This window comes from Bactrocera latifrons, unplaced genomic scaffold, assembly GCF_001853355.1.
Source record: "Bactrocera latifrons isolate USDA-ARS-PBARC rearing strain unplaced genomic scaffold, ASM185335v1 scaffold_52, whole genome shotgun sequence".
NCBI lineage: Eukaryota > Metazoa > Arthropoda > Insecta > Diptera > Tephritidae > Bactrocera > Bactrocera latifrons.
Genome location: NW_017537179.1, coordinates 542,732 through 564,565, shown reverse-complemented (window position 1 = coordinate 564,565; position 21,834 = coordinate 542,732). Strand labels below are relative to the sequence as shown.

Genomic DNA, 21,834 nt, shown 5'->3' with positions numbered 1-21,834 from the left:
ACTCGCTCGGCTCATTCAAAATGTGGAGGCTATTAGCCACCACCCATTCGCTTAATGCCTCACCTCGACTGTGGCTTTGGTATCCAGACGAATGCCGGGATACCTTGCTAAACCACATCGAGGACGAGGCATTCGCATCCAGCCCTAGGATAAATGGGCTACTACTCGCAAGTAGTAGTAGCTTATCCATGTAGCCGAGGTAGGGCTCTAGGGGCTCGCTATATTTACAATATAAACTAGCGACAATCATCCTACCGAACTCCCCTTCTACAGCTACACATATACCCAGTTGTGAAGGGGGATAAGTAAGACTTATATCAAGTGTATGTGTATGCGTGTATTCTTGTGTATATTCGGATGTATATTGTGCCATATGAAGTTTTTTCAAGCGCCCACGCTTATAATGCCTAAATATATTTTTAGAAGCATTATATTATCAATGCAGGCATTTATTTATGTAATCATGGGTAAAATGCTGTTGGAAATGCATATAATTTTATGTTTATTTATGTGTGCATGGTTCGTATTATCTCAGCATATTCAATGACTTGTATGTTCGAAGACATTTGAACAGGTTATTTATTTTTAATAACATTTCTATATTTTTAAAATACATCTCTTAAGAGAATAAATTACAATTTTTCGAAGAATTAATTAACTACTAACGTGTCTAATTCAGCTTTTTATGTTCGCTGCACACTATTGAGTATTATATTTGGCCTAACTTTGGTAGCAAGCTAATGATTTGAATTCATGGGTTACATGACATATGTGGAAAGTCAAAATATTTTTTTCTGGAACTAATTCATATGTAATTCGCTAACAAATTCATGACAAAATCACCATCACAACACAGGCACAACAGCAAGCCTTAACTTGATATGATATATACTCACCACATACTCGCACCCAAAGTTTCTCACGTACAGGCAACCACTGCTCCGCAAGACCAATTATTTACTGGCACACATAGAATTTTGCCAAAATCAGTTTGTACACAAAATCAAATTTATATACCAGTAAGTATACCGAAGTAGGTAATTGACATTCATTGTCCTTGTTAGTTGCTGCGGCTTGATTGCCATGTTGCGGCATACTTTGTTGTTGTTGTGAAAACACGCCTCTGTCACAACACACGCCCCAATGGCAGTGGTGATACTTTCTGTCACACACTTTTGTTTTATGCCCGTTGTTTGGGCAGCAAATAAATTCGCTTGTTGGATTAATACTAATAATAGCACATAATAATAACAATCATTGTTCGGTGCTTGTAGCATTGAGAGATTAAGGCCGAAATTTCGTCACGAATACAGCGCTATATAGTGTCCGCTCTCTCTAAATGAGGTTACATTTCAAGTAAATCATATTAAAAATACGACAAATTTCGGTTTAGCCATGTGAAGGGTTTATTTTTCCCTAATTTAATTTCCGAACGAACAAACTCGGCAGCCACAACTAGTTTGCGCTATACGACCGCGAGGGGTGCGTGGTTAAGGTGGCCGCACACTCTATTTCATTTGTTGTAGATTATTTATGTTGCGTATACGACGTGGCGCACATCAACTGCGGTTTAGAGTGTTTCTTTCACTTAGCGTACTTTTCTTGCCGGCATTGATTTAATTTGTTATTTTCTGGTTAATTCTTTCATAGATTCGTTGACATTGTAGTCGACGCCACCGTAAACAGACTGCAACACTGAGCGCGCGAAGTCTTTACAAGGTAAGCTAATGATTTGTTATTATGTTCAAATGGAGCAAGTTTAAGATAAGATGTTGAAATTAGTATTTAATATTATTTGAAAGTACCGCTCTGAAAGCCCGGATAATGAAATAATCTGTTGTGTTAAAGTATATAAACATACACACAATTACCTTGTTTTCATTCTTAGCCATAAACATCAATACATTTTAAAGAAGCAATGTCATTTATAAACTTATAGTGGTTTAATATACGATTAGACAAAATTCTTAGAAAGTTTTATAAGAAAGTTCATCAAGTGTACAGGTGTTTCCTGTGCCAAATCAAATATGCAGTATTCTTCTTAGCCCACTCGGCTGCTAAGCCTCCATTAAACTTATTGGCATTTAAGAGCGCAGTCGTCTCCTTTTTCATTCTAAAGTTATGTACTTCTTCTTTACTTTGCTCTTTAGCACGAAAGTCTAGGCTATGGCGGCCACTAGAGCTGCATAATCATAACAAGTTTTAATTACGTGCCAGCATTTCTATCAAGTCAATTTGCTGCGCGTTATTTGTGCAGCGCGCCTAATTAGTTTAGCAAGAAAATAGTTGTAAAACTTGTTGTCACCAGAAGAAGGTGAAAAACGACGCAAAATAATTAAATACTACTACAGAGAAGTTTTTGTTGTAAGCAGCAATATTTTTTTATCTTAAATGGAAGAAATTGCTGAGAAATGGTAGTTAGAAGTGGCAAGGTCTAGACTAAGAGGCGGGTGAGGAAAAACTTCTCAGCCGATAATTTCCAAATAGTTTTTTACTTCTCTTGCAATTAGAGATCGAGCTGTATCATGTCGGTCAAATATGACCTTGTACCTAGCCGCAAATCGTTCGCACCAATTTGTTGAGTTGTTGTAGCGTTCCCCAATAATACTCTTTTCCCACAAAATGCAAAACATTACCGTGGTATAATGGATATTCGGCTTTATTGTTGATTTTCTTTCTTTTGGTGCGTATATTTTCAAACGTTTTCAAATTGCTTACTGAGTGACTTTTAAACTTCAGCGAACTAATATTGTGTTTGTCCCTTTCACCAAAGCATGGAAACCACTTTCTCCACGTTCAAAAATAACTTTTCAGGCACAAAGTTCGACATATGTATGTATGTATTTGAGGGAAAAAATATTCTTGTTGTTGATGCTTTAAACGAATGCGATATTCTGAAAACGATGTATAAGGACAGTTGCTTCCAACGAATGTTCGGAATATTGGAATAATAATCAAATTAGCAAACTGTCAGAATATAGTTTAACAGGGTTTGTCCGGAAAGGAATAGTACTAAGTCGATTTAAAAAAATATATTAAACCCAGCTTTAAAATTCTTTAAAAACCTTCAAAAATAGGCTCCTTCTGCGTCGATGCAGTGCTGCCAAACACTGAAGGCGTCACGGAAGGCATTCTCTGGGGTGAGAGCCGAGGTCATCGATCTTTGGTTGGTTAGGTAGCTGTTCACAAGAAAGGCGGTGTGATTCGGGGCGTTGTCGTGGTACAACTTCCAACCGGCTGCGATGTCTTGTCCACAGGTTTAACAATTGGGCAATTAAACGAAAACTTAGTCGATGGTCTGAGTTCAAAAGTTTGCACAAACGTGTCACGTTGTCGGTGTGTGTTGAAGTCGCACATCTCAAAGGACGGTGTTCATCAGCGACCTCTTCTCGGCCCTCAAAAAAGGCCTCATGCCACCAAAACACATCACTTCTTGCTAAAGCAACCTTTGGGTAAGCCTGCTTGATCATTTCAAACATCTCTGTCGCAGATTTACCGAGTTTCACACAGAATTTAATTGTGTATCTCAGCTCTAACGGGCTTGCACCACTCACAGTAGCTCGGAAACAACTGACCAGCCGCTTGGTCGTTAGCTAAGAACGCTCTCTACTGTCAGTCGGAAGACGCACGCTCCGAAGTACAGCCGCGACTGAAGAAAATTCGTCCTATTACTTCCAGGACAAACCCTGTATACGCAATAGTTTAACGATTATTAAACTAAACAGATTTACCGTGTTTTAACGAAACTTGGTACATACCAACTTGCAGCTATTCAGAATAATAATTAGAACAAAGTGGTTGAATATTTATCTATAGATATAGTAGCGAAGCGAGTTTTTTGGGATCTCTAAAGAAGAGCTCTATATTACAAGCTCCTTTATTGGTATTTTTTAAATATATAAATAACAATACGTATGTATGTACATATATCGATCAAAATATTTAAACGGTAGGTACAGAATTTGTATCTACGACTTGAATTTTTCATTTCGGATAGGAAAGGAAGAAACATAGTATGAAACAAAAATAACACAGGTACGATCTTATAAACATGATGAGACAAGAGCGTCTACTGGTCTATACTGATCTTGCTTCAAACATTAGCAAAAATATAAATTTGACTGAAGATGAAATTGTTCAATAATAATAAAAATAAAAAAAAGTCAATAATTAAAAAAGGATTGGAAGTCAAATAAACTCGGTATATTTTCTATTTGTAAGGTGAAATTTTATTATATAATTGGCTTCCGAGGATAATGTGAATGAACTGTTTTAATTGTACCTTGTGCTTTTCCTTAAAGATATGTTAAATGTAATCTAGAAACACCATTAATTTTGAACCTCGTTCTTTTCGGCCCCCAAAGGGGATTTGAACACGAATTGATCATATTCGGTTCACAATAAGTATTAAAGAATATTCAATCTGATTCTTACAAGTTGCGAAAGTACGTATACTTTATTAGATACCTATATATTAGATACCGATTTGTCCTCAATAAAAATCAACACAGTTTACAGTCATAATATTAATGTTTAACCTCAAGCACGCACGATTATGTCTTAGGGCAACACTTATAAATGTCGTCCCAAAATGAGCGAAAAATTTCAATTTGCCGTCGTCTAACATACATATGTAGTAAAGTGTCGACAACCCTAATATAAATAAAATCATAGGCTGCTATTTGGTGAACGGTGGTAACTTTACGGTGTCCAAGTAGAAGAGGAAGGCGGCAACCAACTTGAGTGGACACATTATAACAATTTAAATAACGAGTGACCATGAAACTGTTACAAGTTAATTTGCATCCACCACAAGTTCGCCGAAGGCACTTTTTGAGTGGGAACAACAAAGATAAAAATGCAAAATAAAAAGTGAAATCCCACAAAGAGGTCAACAAGTAAAATTTAGCGGCGCACAAAAATGCTCAGTGTGGTCGGCACGTGCTCGCTGCCCAAAACTAGACATCCGAAAATGGCAATTGTCCACGGCAGCAATTGTTTCTGCATGCCTATTGTCCTTTTTTCAGACAAACGCTTGAAATGTCAACCGAGTGACATGGCCAAGTGCACCAGTAATGTTTTGGGTCACTCGCCCTTTTTAACGTCCATTTTTCCTTTCCTCTCTTTTCAATTTTAAATTTGTTTTATTGTTGCTTTGCTTCTGTGGGTATGGTCCTGAGAATGGCTAGCATTTGTCGGTATTAACTACTGATGTGCTATTACTTCAATGACTTTTGCTGTGAGCAGTTCGACTGGTGGTCGTTCATTGAAGTGCTTAATTAATAATTTTCTCGGAAGCTTGCATGTGTGATTATTTATGTGGTTATAAATTAATCGAATAAATCAAAGTCTGAAGTTGACCTGTGAAATTTCATGGATTACTTGAACTAAAGTTGTGTTTGTGTATGTGGTTGTATATTTGTAGCGTCAATTATAAACAATTTCGTATAGAAAATACTTAATTGCAGTTCTAATTTACTCAAGTTGGACCACTATCCACCCCTTGTAGGGTTTAGATGAAAACTTTTGATAGAAGTCCAGTACTCAGAGAACGCTAGTGGAGAAATGGTGAATCGATGACGGCTTATATAATCTATGATCATTTGCCTTTAAATATATTTTTTATTGATCAAGTTTATAAATAATATATTCTCTGAATGATTTTGATAAAATAATCAGTTATTATTTTTTTACAATGTAATTGAGAGTATTTCTCACTTAAGAAGAATAATCTGAAGTCCTTCCTTGTACGTCGTTTAGCAACACTCATGTGACGCGACAACTGTAATGGTTTTCTTCCACTGAAAGAAGTCGAATGTACTTGAAAAAGTATTTGTGCGGGGAGTTTTTCTTCATTACTTATTTCTGAAGAAAACTTCAGTCGAAAATCATCATATTTTAGTGAAAGTTTATGGTGAACTTGCTATAGCTGAGCAAACGTGGCAAAAGTGTAAAGTAAAAAATCGCTGAATCTGTGGTAAACAATGAACCAAAAAAATAAGATGACATTTGAATTGAAGACGTTGAACTAAGATTTTTTTGCCAGAACTACAAAAAGAAGCTGTTTTAGGATCGGATTGGGACTAGTAATTAAAAATAGATCTACAATGCACTAAATCATTTGTCAAACTTGACATACCAACCAAATTAGTGACAAAGCCTAATTTAGCTGAAGCCAAGTTAATGCTTATTGATGGGATGCGAAGAGCGTTCTGTATTGTGAGCTTCTAAAATCTAGAAAAATCATTGCTTGGCAACACTTAACTGAACTTAAAGCGATTGATTGCCGAAAAACAGATAGAATTAGCGACTTCTTCTTTATTGACACTAATAATTGTCCTTTATAACAACGCTTAGTCTCATGTTGCAATAACGGTTAAAAGTTATTTGAAACACAGCGGCTGAAAAGTTTTGCTTCCCCGCTTAATAGGCCAGATCCTTCTGACCATCCTGTTCTCTGACTGATGAAATACGGTTAACATCAGAAGAGGGTATCAATAATTGGATTGATATATTCTTGGCTGCCAAACCGGCGCAGTTATTAAGGTAATAAATCCCAAACACCCCAAAAAGATGGAAAATATAGTTTCAGAAGAACAGTTTTAAGGTTATAGTTATCCGATTTAAACAATTTCTTTGGAGACTATATTATTACTTTAGGCAATATCTCTTACCAAATTTACTGAAGATATTTGGTCGAATGAAAAAATTAAACATACAAACTCTTTATTCCGATCGATCAATTTGTGTGGCAGCTATATGCCACAGCGTTCAGATATCGGAGGTTCCGACAAATGAGCGGCTTCTGGGCGAGAAAAGGACGCGTGCAAAATATCAAATCAGTATCTCAAAATCTGAGGGGCTAGTTTGCGTATATACAAACAGACGGACGGACATGGCTCATCAATTCAGCTCTTCATGCTGATCGTTTATATAGATATATATATATATGGGCACAGAGATGTAATGTATGCATATATAATTACTTATCCACTGCGTCGCAACTATAAACGAATATACCAACTACAACCCTCTTTTGGTTGGATCAAATTACCAATAATATACCCTCAAACGAATAAAATTCAAACCACCACACTCAAATCTTACGCCGGCTACACGTGGCTGCAAAAGGACACAAGTGTAGCCATTCACAGATCCTTGGCAAAAGTCATTATAAATCAATAAAATTTCAAATAATTCAACACGATTATCATATATGTATGTAATGTATATTTTTATACTCTCGCAACAAAGTTGCTAACCAGAGTAATATATTTTAGTTCACATAACGGTTTTTTGTAAATCCTAAAACTAAAAGAGTAAAGGGTTATATATACCAAAGTGATCAGGGTGACGAGTAGAGTTAAAATCCGGATGTCAGTCTGTCCGTCCGTCCGTCTGACAGTCCGTTCGTCCGTGCAAGCTGTAACTTAAGTAAAAATTGAGATATCATGATGAAACTTGGTATACGTATTTTTGGGCTCCATAAGAAGGTTATGTTCGAAGATGGCCAAAATCGGCCCACTGCTACGCCCACAAAATGGCGAAAACCGAAAACCTATAAAGTGTCATAACTAAGCCATAAATAAAGATATTAAAATGAAATTTGGCTCGCATTAGGGAGGGGCATATTTGGACGTCATTTTTTTTTTGGAAATTGGGCGTGGCCCCACCTACTAAGTTTTTTGTACATATCTCGGAAACGACTATAGCCATGTAAACCAAACCCTATAGAGTCGTTTCCTTCAGGCATTTCCATATACAGTTCAAAAATGGAAGCAATCGGATAAAAACCACGCCCACCTCCCATACAAAGGTTATGTTGAAAATCACTAAAAGTGCGTTAACCGACTAACAAAAAACGTCAGAAACCCTAAATTTGACCCACATATGGACCAAATACCATATCCCAGGAACTACTCGACCGATTTCAATGAAATTCGGTATATATGTAATATTTTCTTAACACCCTGATGACATATACGAAATATGGGGGAAATCGGTTTACAACCACGCCTTCTTCCAATATAACGCTATTTTGAATTCCGTCAGATAAGTGGTACATTGAGATGTGGTTACATACACCAAAGTGATCAGGGAAATCCGGATGTCTGTCTATCCACCCGTGCAAGCTGTCACTTGAGTAAAAATTGAGATATCTTGATGAAACTTGTCATGCGAGAGTATAAAATGTTCGGTGACACCCGAACTTAGCCCTTCCTTACTTGTTAAATTATAGTTTAGGATAAGTGACCTTTCGGTGCAAAGCAATTATGTGTTATATATACTAATATAAACAAATAAGGAAGAGCTAAGTTCAAGTGTAACCGAACATTTTATAGTCTTGAAACTTGTTAGGCTTAAAAACGGAGAAATATCCAATATTATACCTTCAGTTTTATCATACATATTGATCTATGTAAGTAGTATAACGCCAGCCAAAGTTTGAAAAAGCATTTACATACATATAGTATATCTTCTTTGGCATTACTACACCTTAAGAATAGAGAAAATGCACTCTCAAATTTATTAAGGCACTTCACATACCATCAAGTCAATTAGATGTTTGAAAGTCCTTAGCTACATTTGTGCTAGATCAAGCTGTCACTCAATTTTATCCATTTTGTGCACAGAGATGTACCGTTGTTAGAAAAACAATTGCACTCGATTTCATTAATATAACCCACAATATGCGGATTGTAGTATAAAGTCCGCCGGAAATTCGCAAATTTTATGGGGGCTAGGAAAATTATTAATCCGATTCAACCAGTTTTTGCAGACATTAGCATCTAAGGATTGTCTCTGAGTCTGCATAATATATCTCAGAGACTAGCCTATATTTTTGGTAAAAAGATGACAAGAAGAACGTCCATATATTCGGTACCTGGGGACCTAAACAGTTTTGTGCCATATGCAGGGTTTGTTGACATAAGCTGGCATACTTTAAGAGCAGAATTCGATAAATGCTTTGGTACTTAATTTGAGTACTGGAAAATGGTTTCAGTCTGATTTTGGCCGTTTTTGCACTGTAATATAGGAATACTGAGCCCCCAGATACGGGTTTTTACGTAAATAAGGGCGGCCCATTGTCAAATTATGACAGCAGCTTCTCTGAGGCCCTCTCTTATGATTTGGGGTGTAAAATTTCATGTTTCTGACGCTCTTATTTACTTATTTATCGCGCTTTTCGTAGGTCTTAACAGAACCGTTATATGGGGTGTGAGCGGGGTTATAAACCGATTTCATCCATTTTTACAATGTTGGTAGGGATGCTTAAGGGATTATATCTGACAGAATTGGGATATTATAGCCTTAATGGTTTGGAAGATATGTATATGAAACCTTTTGGAGGGCGGAGCCACACATACTTTTTTAAACTTTCGATACAAACAACCATTAGGTGAACAAAACTATTATGCTCTTTAGCAACATGTTGCAAGAGAATAAAAATATTTTTAAAATAATATTATGGCAGCCGAATATTACATTACACACACGTGTATTACATACATATATCACATTACTAATACATTAAAGTTGATTTAGAGCTTTTCCACACTGAACATACTTGTTTATTATTATTCAAATATTATGAAGCGTAATGGTTATTTTATTTAAGCTACAAAGTATGGAAGTATGTTGTTTTTCCATTTCTCTTTTGCCTTAATTTTTCTCCATTCATGCATATTTTGTATTATGAAGAATTTAATTAACCGTAATTAAATTTTGGCACGCAGAGCTCCCAGCAGGGGTGTGTCGAGTGCAAACATTATTGTTTGTTTGTGTTAATGTCGCTCATACATTCATACATTTTTACAGTTATTTAATAACTCCATTTATGTAGAAAAGCAATTTCCTTTATTTTTTGACAATTAATTTCGCTGACTTAGCTGCCAGTCTTTGGGATTAAGTATTTGTGCTTTATCAGTACTAATGCACTTTATGTACGCTTGGCAATGGAACTGAAAAAATGTGAGACAATAATGTCGGAAATGTTTATCAATTTTTCTTATCAAGCTGTAATCAGTGAAATTGTGAAGGAAAGCTAGAAATTGTAGAGAGAAAAGAAAGCAAAGCGGAATAAAATACTTGAAATAAGAATGAGAACGAGCACATGTATATCCACATAAAAGCTTAGTATCATAGGCAGGCTTGGAATTAACTTAGTTAAAATCTAAAGAAGTGAGTAACTTTCTTATGTTTAATGGAACGTTGAATTAAAAGCAACTGTTTTTCTCTATTTTGTGAAAGGATTATCACTTTACGTGAAACTTATGCATGCTTGTTAAGGCTTTAACATCACATTAGTACCATTAAAATAGATGGTTTTACTACAAAACAAACATTTAGTGTAAGCAACATGCCTAAGCTGGATTTATTCTTCTACAACCAAAGCGATAAGATAAAGTTATGCGCGTTTCACTTTGAATTTCTCTTATCTCTTATCATTCTAGATTTACTGTTATTTAAGTTCATTAAAGATTTATTAAATGACATCTTTTCAATACTAAAATTGAATGTTGTAAAATTTGAGCGCGTCTTTACTTCTTTTCGCAATTAGACGCCAGTTCAAAGTATCACTGCAGCCAGATCCTCCTCCACCTGGTCTCTCCAACGCAGTGGAGGTCTTCCTCTTCCACTGGCAAGTACTGCGTCGAATACTTTCAGAGCCGGGGTGTGTTTATCCATACGGAGAATATGACGTAACCAGCGTTGATGGCTGCTGTTGGTGTTAATGCTGGTTCCAAAATAGACTTTGGTTCCTTACGCAGTCTGGAGAAAGTAGATATAAATATTAACGCGTACGCCAGCATCCGTACGCTGTTATAGATGATTGTACCTTTTCTATTCAGATCATCAAAAGGGGGTATCTCATCGGAGGCTGTTTTAACCTTTTCATTGGGGTTGTTTTTCTATTTTTATGTGGGGTGTCCCAAACCTGCGGGAGGGATGTTTCGCCTTCTCACCTTAGCTCGAATTCAAACGAATGCTTTTGGCTACGCATAGAATACTTGGTCTAAGAATGGAGGTCGTGAGCTGCTTGAGTCATGTCAAATATAATCGGTTCTGATAATTCTTAGTGATATTAATTTAAGTAAATGCCATTAAATTTGACAGCCACTATCTTATTTACATATCAATATACATATACTACTACTATATACGTATATTTGCTTTCGAGCTAATTTCGCACTAAAAATTCCCTTGTGAAGCATGTGGATATATAATTTCTCAGACAGGCAATAACTTCTGCATTATTTGCCAGCAAACAAATGTTTATATGTATTGCATGCAGATATGTATGTGGGAAATAAAAATGACGGCATATCTATTTCTACAGGAATATTCGAGCCCAATTGTGACTTTTTTTATTCTAGACTTCCTTTATTACATTGCTGTTGTACACATCCTGTTGTGGATGCGTCATCTGCTTGCGTGTTGTATCCGAAAAGATCACCGGGGACATGACTTGCAATCCCAAATATGCAATAAAGTAAAAACAAATACACGCATTGCGCAGCGGCAAGAATAAATGCGTCTGTGTTGACTTAACGGTGCTTGGATCCAAAGTCGCTGTGGTCGTTATGCACTCAGATAAATATTATAGTCCGTTGGCACTTTGTAAACAGTTAGAGGCACACACATATGTATTTGTTACATGAATATGTGTTCATGTAATAAGTACAAGCGTATGTGAGTGACAAGTCAAATGGGTATTCAAGCTCAGAAATGACATCCACCAGTAGGAATATACTCGTATGCACGAATGTGAACTATTATTTATTTACTGTAAAACGAATAATCTATGAAGTTTTGATATACGGAAAGTAGGCGTGGTTGTTGTCCGATTTTGCCCATTTTCACAATGTGATGAGAGAAATTCAAACTGATTATGTAATTCCTAATACAGGTATGTTGGACATCATCCAAAGGTGAGCGGTGCCAAGTCCATTGTCAAATTTTTCATTTAGTTTTAGAAAGTACAAGTACTTGATTCCGATTGTGAAGATTTTATGACAAGTATATACTACAGTGGTCCGATATCGGCGATTTCGAAAAATTGAAAGCTTCATAGAGAGAAAAGGAAGAATATCTCAGAATATCTTTAAGATAAATTCATTATATACAAATAAATCTGCAGAGCTCTCGTAAACTTTTGGGGCTTAGGACCCATACAATTCTTACGAGAAGCCGAAACTGGCTATACTGCAAGTCCTCCTACCCTGGAATGTAAAAGATAGCTTGCAAAATTTAGCAACTAATAGATGCGAGTAAAGTGAACTTAACCTAACTCAAATGCGCAGCCTCGATGTTTGGCTTATTGTTATGTCTTCTACTGCGAAGTGTCTGTCTGGCTGTCTGGCGCTTGTTGCATGTTAATGGCGCTGGAAAACAAGAGAGAGCTATAAAGATATTCAATTACTTTTATTGATACATATAACGCGTCTGTTTGTATACATATGTCAATTTATCACATTTTTTCTGCCAACATTGTGTGTTTTCCTCAGCTTCCCCTCATTGCACTTAGCTCATTTTAATTGCGTTACTTCATTAAGCTTGCAAAACTCAGTGCAACATACATAGCCTTCATACCTCCCGCTTTTTGCTGCAACTCAGTTTGCCTGCTTGTTGTTAATCCTGTCCAACAACGTCTGTAGTTGATTATTTCAGAATTTTCACAGCTTTCAGGGAATTACTATCAAAACTAGCTGGAGGAGACGTGAATAAAATCTTAAATTAAGAAGCTTTTCTCCTATTAACATATTTTTTGCCAGAGTTCTTCTAGTTGTGGAATATAGAATAAATGTATGGAAAAAGAGTGGTTGAAGCTTATTCATCCTTCATTCTTTGAATTATATCCAATATGTATTACATAGACATTGGAAAAATTGAACTGCTTTCATATAAAGATGATGGCATCCACATTCATGACCTCAGTTTTCGTTCTTAAATTATGTTTCACCATGCCCGGTTCGCATCGCTAAGACCTAAACAGCATTTACAAAATAATGTGGCTATTAACAGTTCACTATATTATTACTTCCTTCATGGCTGCTCCACTATTACTTTCTGAATTTATGACTTTAAGTCAGTTTTTAAACACTTTCACTTTCTTTTACAAAAGTCTCATATAAATGAAATAAAATTCAACAATACACCTATTCCTGCCAGCGAGCTTTGATTATTTTAAGAGAAATGTTCAGTGCGGATTCCAAAAATGTCTGTTTGTAAATAAATGAATAAAAAATTATTACTTCGGTTTCAATGAAGCTATGTACACGCCCTTCACAAATACAAATTATTCTTTACAAGACCTTGATTTTGAACGATAACTTTGTAGCAGCTACATATCATATAGTGATTCGCTATCGAAAATTTCTTCCGAGATTGCATTGTTGCTTTGGACAATAACCCATGGCATCGTGAAAGTATCTTGTCAAAAGAAATGGTTTTCCATACAAGTAGTCGATTCCGATCGTTCAGTTTGTATCGCAGCTATAATTTATTTCGCCGATGTGAGAAGAAGACGTGTGTAAAATTTTGGATCGATATATCAAAAACTGCTAAATCGAATCAGATCATTTTCATTTATATACATATGTATATATTTTATAGGGTCTCCAACGTTTCCTTCCAAGTGTTACAAACATCGTGGCAAACTTAATACGCCGTGTTCAGGGTAAAAAATGCAATAATTAATGATAACGACACTCAACGGCGGCATAATCGAACTGCAGTACTATTAAGAAAACTCCTTTTACCTAGTCTTCATTGTATAGAGAGAGAAATTGAATAATTTTAACAACCAATATATTTAACGTGCGAATAAATGCCCTACTAATTATTGAGAAAATTTACACATGAACAGGTTAATTAAATACCACACACAATATTTACGGCTTCTATTAGCAAATAAGCACACCTACAGCTGTGTTTGTATGTGTACTTGTGTATCGCATCTCAAGAAACATAGCTTCAATGTGGCTGCCGCCGGAAGGCGTACAACTCCCGGAAACATTTAATGAAGCGTAATGAATACTTAATTGAATATTTAGCATGCCTTTTACGTGGATGAAGATCCCTCTGGCGCTTGCCGCGTAGATGTGCAAAAAAGTACAAATTACCTCGTACCACGGTGAGGTGCTGTGCAACAAAAACAAAGCAGTAAGTTCTGCTCCAGCAATCGTAGGCGCTGCAGGTTTCAATTCCTAATTTTCAGCTCTATTTTATGCGCCATATTACTGCACAGTTGGTACTATTTCACGCGCTACTTAGCAGTACTAACGAGCTCTCTCGCACGCGTTTAAAAGTGGGAGCTTAGCTCAGAGATTTGTATGCGAGACGAGATGCCAAGCCGCGTAACTGAGGCGCATCTTTGTACATGGGATTGCCTTTGATGACTACTGGCGATGCATGGGTGTGCGCGAGTGAACTATAATGTATGACAAGTAGTGACAAGTGTTGACTTAGACTAAAGAGCGCGAGCTTTGCATCAGCTAACAAGACCGAGTGCGTGAAAGAGGCCTAGTTAATCTGAAAACGCTAATATGTTATAAAATTTTGGGTATCTTTTAATAACACAATCGTTACAAATTTGAAATTCGTATTTTTACAGTGTTCTAGGTGCATTAATAGTAGTAGTGTTGTAGAAATTTGTTTACGTTTTACATATTTATCCGACTGTTCACCTAACGGTTGTTTGTAATTTCTAAAACTAGCCGAGATAGATGTAAAGTTGCTTACATTTTATGAAAAGAATCTCTTACTGTCCATAACATAAGTGCCATTCTAAACATTGAGAAACTCAAAAGAAACTCTTAGTAATCGGGAAGAACCATCTTTATCCAAAAATGGTTGAAAAATAATTGTTCAAGACCCGAAATAATTATTTGGCGAAACTCAATCATTGATAAATTTTGTAAGATATGATATCCCAACAAAATGATGTCAGTATTTTATCTGATAATGAGGTTATAAAATAGGTTGGGTTCTGCTTTTAACTAAATTTTTTTATTTCTGAGTTTTCTGTTCAATTTCCACTATATTATAAAACACTTAAGTAAATACCTATATTATCTTGGTGCAATTTTTATTATATAGTTAGTTTTATCAACAAAATTCCTGTTTCAAAAGTACTATATTCGCATAGATGACAATTTTGGTTAAAAAACAGTAAAATTATAATAATGCGTGCAAGTGTTATGATTTTGACTTTTGATTATGCAATGCTATAAGGAATAAATCAAAGATATTTTTCACTTTTCTGTTCATTACACCACTGTACTCGTGATATTTTTGAACTTCTGAATAAAGAATGAAGTTGGAGTTTTGTATTTTAGAGTCATCATATTGTGTTTTGAGTGAACCTTGTAACATTCTCCACGATTTTTACCTTAGTATGTGTATTTGAATGCACCCAAATTATTATTCTTTTCATAAATAAAGACCACAGAGACTAAGGCTTGATTTAATCACTCATACGAGATGCCCACCAAAGGGGCTACTTTAGATATACATTTATAAAACCCACAATAAAAGTGGTTCACAACTACTCTTTTTTCATCTTTGAATACATTTTAAGAAATTCGTACTAAGAATTTCAACTCAATTTGTCTAATACTGGCAGATACACTGGGCAACCACAATTTAACCAAATCAACCAAGCATTTGCTATTAACGTTGATACTACTCTCAGCAGCAAAGCAAACACTTCTGAGGCTTATGCAGACTACTTGGTCAAATGCAACTAGTACTTGAAACTTTTCCACAGAACTGTGCAGTGGAAGACAATTTAATTCCCAAAGAACCGCGCACAGATGTGGAAGTTGGCGACTAAAAGCTGTATTTGTTTACTCAGACTGCAAATATGGTCCGCACGTTGCCTTTTTGCCGCCCCCTTTGGATGCATTGTGGTTTGAAAGGAAAATGGAAATTTGCACAAAATCTCACAACCATCGGAGGAGAATGGTTGCGGTCTACAGAAGGATTACAACAATACTAGAAAACTCGTTGAAGGTTCATCTGTGCTCTTATTTGCACTGGTTTTGGTTGTGAGCCCAACTGTTGTTTCAGGGGCGTCGCTGCGTTATGGGGCAGTTTAGCTTAGATATGTTGCAAGACGTCAGCGATGCTTTCGACATCTGCAAAGTTAGCTTGCTTGCTTCTTTGAGCACCGCGCTTTAGATAAGATGTTTTTGAGCAATTACGGTGAGGTGGAAATTTTAACACTTTCTGGTTATGCGCGCAAATATAACATGGTTAACTCGAGCAAACTTCCTCCAAAAAGTTTTTAAAATTGCTTTTATTAGACTAGTGCAAAAGCCTTTGAAAATGATGAACAAAGGAAGAAAAAAACAAAGAAGATACGAAAGATACAATGACAAGCCTTAAAGAAACAAAAAAGGGAGGGCTAATTTGTGGTGTAACCGAACATTTTATACTCTTGCATGACAAGTTTCATCAAGATATCTCAATTTTTACTCAAGTTACAGCTTGCACGGGCGGACGGACGGACAGACAGACATCCGGATTTCAACTCTACCCTTCACCCTGATCACTTTGATATACATAACCCTATATCTGACTCTTTTAGTTTATACTATGCTTGAATGAGATAAATGTGATACGTGATATATATTATATAAATGTGTGAGCCAACCGAAGCGGCTAAATTTAATATAATGGTTGAATATATTTTCAATCAATTTTATATAATTATGACAAAAAAGTTCCCTAAAATTGTAATGTGAACTCCCCGGTTAAATGATATTTCAAAAAAAAAACTATTTGGTAAAACCTGTCCATAATTACTATGCTAAGTATGAGCGCGATCTATCAACCAGTTCACATACAACCGCTGCTTAAGTCGGTACACCTCAATAGCTCGACATCTCTCGCGAATTAACTTCAATGATTTTAGTGGATATTTTGGGTATGAAATGCGTTCTGGCTCGACTCGTCCCGATAAAGCTCAATTCACAATTCGCACAAAGTTTTATTTCGTTATATTGAGGGCTTCTTGGATTTGTATACTGAAAAGTGAAAGTTTCAAAAGAAATTTGAAATTGTATTGTATAGGAAGTAGGCGTGGTTGCTGTTCATTGTCGCCCATTTTCACATGGTGACATGAAAATGTTAAAGTAATTTCATGTGCCAGAGTTGGTTGAAACCGGTTGAGCAGGTCTTGAGATATAAGCTTTTGTGACGCCCATTGGTCAATTTTTACAACTGCTTGTATAATGCTCTCTCATACCATTTCGGAAATAAAATTTAATGCCTCTGACGAGTAAGCGGGTTTACGGACGTCTTCCGATTTCTTCCATTTTCACACTGTCGGTAAAAGTTCATGTCATATATTCGCTAAGCTTAACAGTTGTTGCTATAGTGGCTTAGGAAATATGTACACTAAATTTATTAGAGGGCATGGACAAGGCCACTTTTTCGAAGTTTTTAGCAACAGTGTCCCCTCTTACAGCAATCCCCTGTGCTATTACAGTGTCTTAATTTAAGATTTATTTATAGCCTTTTATACGTTTCCGATTAATGGCGTTTTGTGGGTGTGGCATGGGTCCTTATGCCCATCTATGAATAAAATATCTCAATTTTTACTCAAGTTACAGCTTACGTGGATGGACGTATAGACAGTCTTATTTCGTCATCCTGGTCATTTATGTATATATTCACACCAATGTCTACAGTGGGGGATTCAGAAGAGAAATGGGTGAAAATTTCCTTATTGATAATTTTACTATTGAAAAAATATGAGGTAACAGAAATATAATCCAGAAATTCGACATTTTATTTCAGAAACAAAAGTAAAGACTGTCTCTACTTTTGAATATACTAAATAATGCTAAGATATCTCGGAAGTTAGAAAGTGGAGTGTTAATAAACTCAATCAGATCTGTAACTGAAAGTGCTAAATTTGAAGCCACGCGGCTTGATAGAGAACCTGAAGTAGATGCTGCATTCAACTCCATTTGTGATTTTCCAACATATGTACATATAAAAGTTAGCAACTGGAAAAAAAGGAAACAGCGGGAAAGCAACGACGGCGTGATTCTTCAGAAAGAATCGGTCTATCTGGTAAAGGCATCAAATATGAGAGAAACGCTGCTTGTTTGTTCCGAAATCGAAGACAAAAAGCTGAGGAACATTTTCGATCCATTTATTCAGACACGAAACGATGACAGAACTAAAAGTTGACGAAGAAAAAACAAGAATCTGCGGCCGACTGAAAATTTTCGTGCGAGATCTTGCGAAAAATACCGCAGGGTCTCAGTGTACATTACTCTGTTGGATACAATCGCCGAAGATTCGTCCACGATTTATAATGTGTTTTTCAATTTAGTAGGATTTGATATTAGAGGTTGATTCGGAAATTTTCCACCATGATATTAAACTGTACCTTAGCCGCAAACGAAATTTCTAGTTTTTAATAAAAATCAAATGCACCAAGCAGATTCTTTGTTCATGTGAACCACACTCCATATTATAAAAGCTATGGAAAAGACCCAGATATTTTCTAATTTTAATAATCCATGAACAATTCTTATAATATTTGAAGTTTCAGTTTCTGTAGAGTAGAAAATAATGCTATTTCTATTTTGTAGTTTTGTACCGCAATAATACTGTTGGATGTCAAGGGTAGTCAGCTGAGAATTCCTGGCGTACGTGAATCTATAGGGTGTACAAGAATTGGTCAAAAATATAGCCATAAGGTTTACATAATTAATTGAACTGGTTGTTCCAGTCGCAAAAATTGTCAATAATTGATTTTATTACTATGTGCACTGTGGCATGACGCTGAGCTCCATTAACGCCCACGTCAACGGTTTTAAATGGGTGTTGAAGGAAGTGCAGAATGCAAGGCATACGTGACCGCTTTATCAATGAGGTGACTTTAGCTTTTAAGGCCACTTGACACAGCATGCCCCACTGGTTGGCCAAGCATACCGAAATCCCGTTCACTTAGGCGGGTTACCGCGGCGCTGTCATTTGACAAATGCAACTGCAACAACAGCGTTGGTGGGACACTCGTGCGTTGAGAGAAGAAATTATCTACTCGAGTACAACTGAAAATGTGCACTCAGTGTGCTGTGCACACGCCATTCAGAAATTAGCCCTAGCTCATTATTGTCGACAACACTAATGCGCTAGTTTGGTTGCCGCCGCCCTAGGCTTAACCAGCATTTAGCTAATTTGCGGCATTTGACACTCGCGGGTCAACACTTCACAGAGGCGTGCCATAAACGCCCGAGCATAAAAATGCACAAACAGTAAATAATTTGACAAATGTGTGCATGCAATACACATTCAGATACATATTATCAGTGGCGTTGCTAGAGGGGGCGCAACATCTTGGGGGCGGCAAAACCATCTCGCTGTTTTTTAATATTCAGAAAAATACTTCAACAAATTTTTTTACAAAAATTAATATAAAAGATAAAGAGTTGTACACTCCCATTGTAATAATCTGAATAACAATGAAAAATATTAATTTTTACTCGAATACTCTTTAGTCTTTGTATTTATATTATATCTTTTGGCTTATATCTTTCTTAAAAATAGTAATGGAACTTAAAGATGAACTTTTCCAGCTTTGATCACTGAAAAATCACATATCATATCATTGTAATTTAAAGGAGAAGCAGTTTCACATTCTATTGAGGGAATCGTAAGATTGGACAGTCTACTTTGACTCATGGTCGGTCGGTAAGATTTGATCAATTTAAGTTTGCTAAAAAATCGTTCACAAGATACAACTGATACAGGTATAGTGAGTAGTATTGTTAAAGCTGTCGCTAACGTCTTGTAGGCTTCCAGTCCCATTGAAGAAATGTATAATAAAACTATTTCTGGCGAAAATCCAAATTGTTCTTTGCTTTTCTTCGCTTTATTTATAAAAGTAGAATGTCTTGGATGCCACTGTGTAAATCTTCGTTACCCAAATCATCTGGATAGGATTCGGCAAGTTGCTGACATTTTTCTTTAATTTCGACGAGTTTATCATTGTACGAGTCTTTGGCTAGTTCTATAATTTGTTCATAATCACAAAGAAAACCAAAACATCGGTCGGAGTAAGCGATCCAATCATGCTGCATCGTTTACCTTACTCGCTTACCAATGTCTACCATATCCCGCTGGGAACAAATACTTTTATTTCTCCAAATTTTCAAAAATGGTATTTAAAAATTGTGTCAAAAGTGTACAAGATGTAGGGCGAAAATAGGTTTTTCTATGGCTTTTAATAAGATGTCTTGTAAATTTACTATCAATTTCTTCAAAAATCGTATTGTGAGAATTTGGGAACTTCAGAATTTGCGTGGCTTCTAGTTCCTAAATTTTATATACTTAATATGGAAGATATTTAGTAAAAATTCATTCTGTTCGAACCACCTCATGAAACTTGTAGGTAGGTAGATGAAGGATGTCGGCAGAACATCCAACATCCTTGGCCCGGGCGCCAGTTGGTGAATAATAGTACGAACGCTCTTGAGACACTTTTGTAATGCTGATATTGAAATGCAAAAAGGGTAAGACCTAGTCAGCCTTAAAGGATAATTTACTAAATGCAGTTAGTTAATATAAGATACAAAGTCATATTTCTCAAAGTCGGTTATTTTCAAACGCTGGATAAGAATGGTCTTTCTCCTCGTAATAGTTTTATCTCATCTAATACAAATCGATTCTTAAAGGATTGTTCTATACAATGTAAATATATTTATGAGGGTTATGTAAAACCACATAAGCTTAGAACCTGCTTTATGAGGCGTTGTAGTCTTTGAGTTCAACCACCAACACTTGCTCTGCAACAAGGTCCAGGCCTACATTTCGAAAAGCTTTTCGTATCTAATCGAAGGCAGCGCAGTCGACTTCGTACAAATTTTGTTATGTTTAACAGATAGAACGTTAATTGTATGAACATCAAAAGGTCGCAACCCTATTTGGAAGATACATGCTTAGATGTCGTCAATCGCTTCTACACAGCATTTCTCCTTTTCTTCCACTCAACATCTCTTTTATAATTGCAATTTAACAGTTGTGTGGTAAACTTTTTGCCATATTCATGTGGCGGCCAACAAATTCTCTTATTACAGTTATGAACTCGCATATATTGGCTACCACTAATTTCATAATTGCAAACGGAAGTGTAGGTGTACTACAAATATTTGTTTGTGCATTTATTCCACAAAATAACAATAAAGTTTTAGCATAGCAGACGCAGAAAAAACATGCGGTCTAGTGGTCCTGTGGCTTTATGGTAATATGTAGTTTGCATGAAATTGCCGCATGTATCCACAGCATGCAACCTCAACAGCATTGCTATACTCCAATCTAACTACCGTTTATCCCCACTCTCTGGGCCATGTCCTGAGTGTGTGCTAACAAATTGCCATCGCATGCCGCAGCGGCATTTACAGCCACTCTCGCTCAGCACTCCGCATACGTTCGGTTGGATGTGCGTTGAAACTTTACTTTACGACTGCTCAACAAGCCTGGAATGCAATCGTTTGCATAGCACACATACTATTAGCTGAAATACGTTATTTTTCGCACAGGACCACTAGAGACCCAGGACTAACCTTTATAAATATATATGTATATGTGTACAAGACCTGTACAAACGTTTGTTAAGATAAATTGTCAGATGTGAAAGTTTTCCATACAAGAACTTGATTCCGATCGGTCAGTTTGTATGGCAGCTATATGTTTAGTGGTATGAGTGACTTATATCGGGTGATTTTTTTGAGGTTAGGATTTTCATGCATTAGTATTTGACAGATCACGTGGGATATCAGACATGGTGTCAAAGAGAAAGATGCTCAGTAT

The 21,834-nt window shown here is 36.3% G+C and overlaps 1 protein-coding gene across 1 annotated transcript in view; it reads left to right on the top strand.

Moving 5' to 3' along the window:
- The window catches only part of LOC108974042 (cGMP-specific 3',5'-cyclic phosphodiesterase), a 97,961-nt gene that overhangs the window by 49,378 nt on the left and 26,749 nt on the right, over nt 1-21,834 (top strand). The window contains exon 2 of the mRNA XM_018941635.1: nt 1,651-1,719. The gene's annotated coding sequence lies outside the window, so the exon portion shown is untranslated. The remainder of the gene's footprint in view (nt 1-1,650; nt 1,720-21,834) is intronic.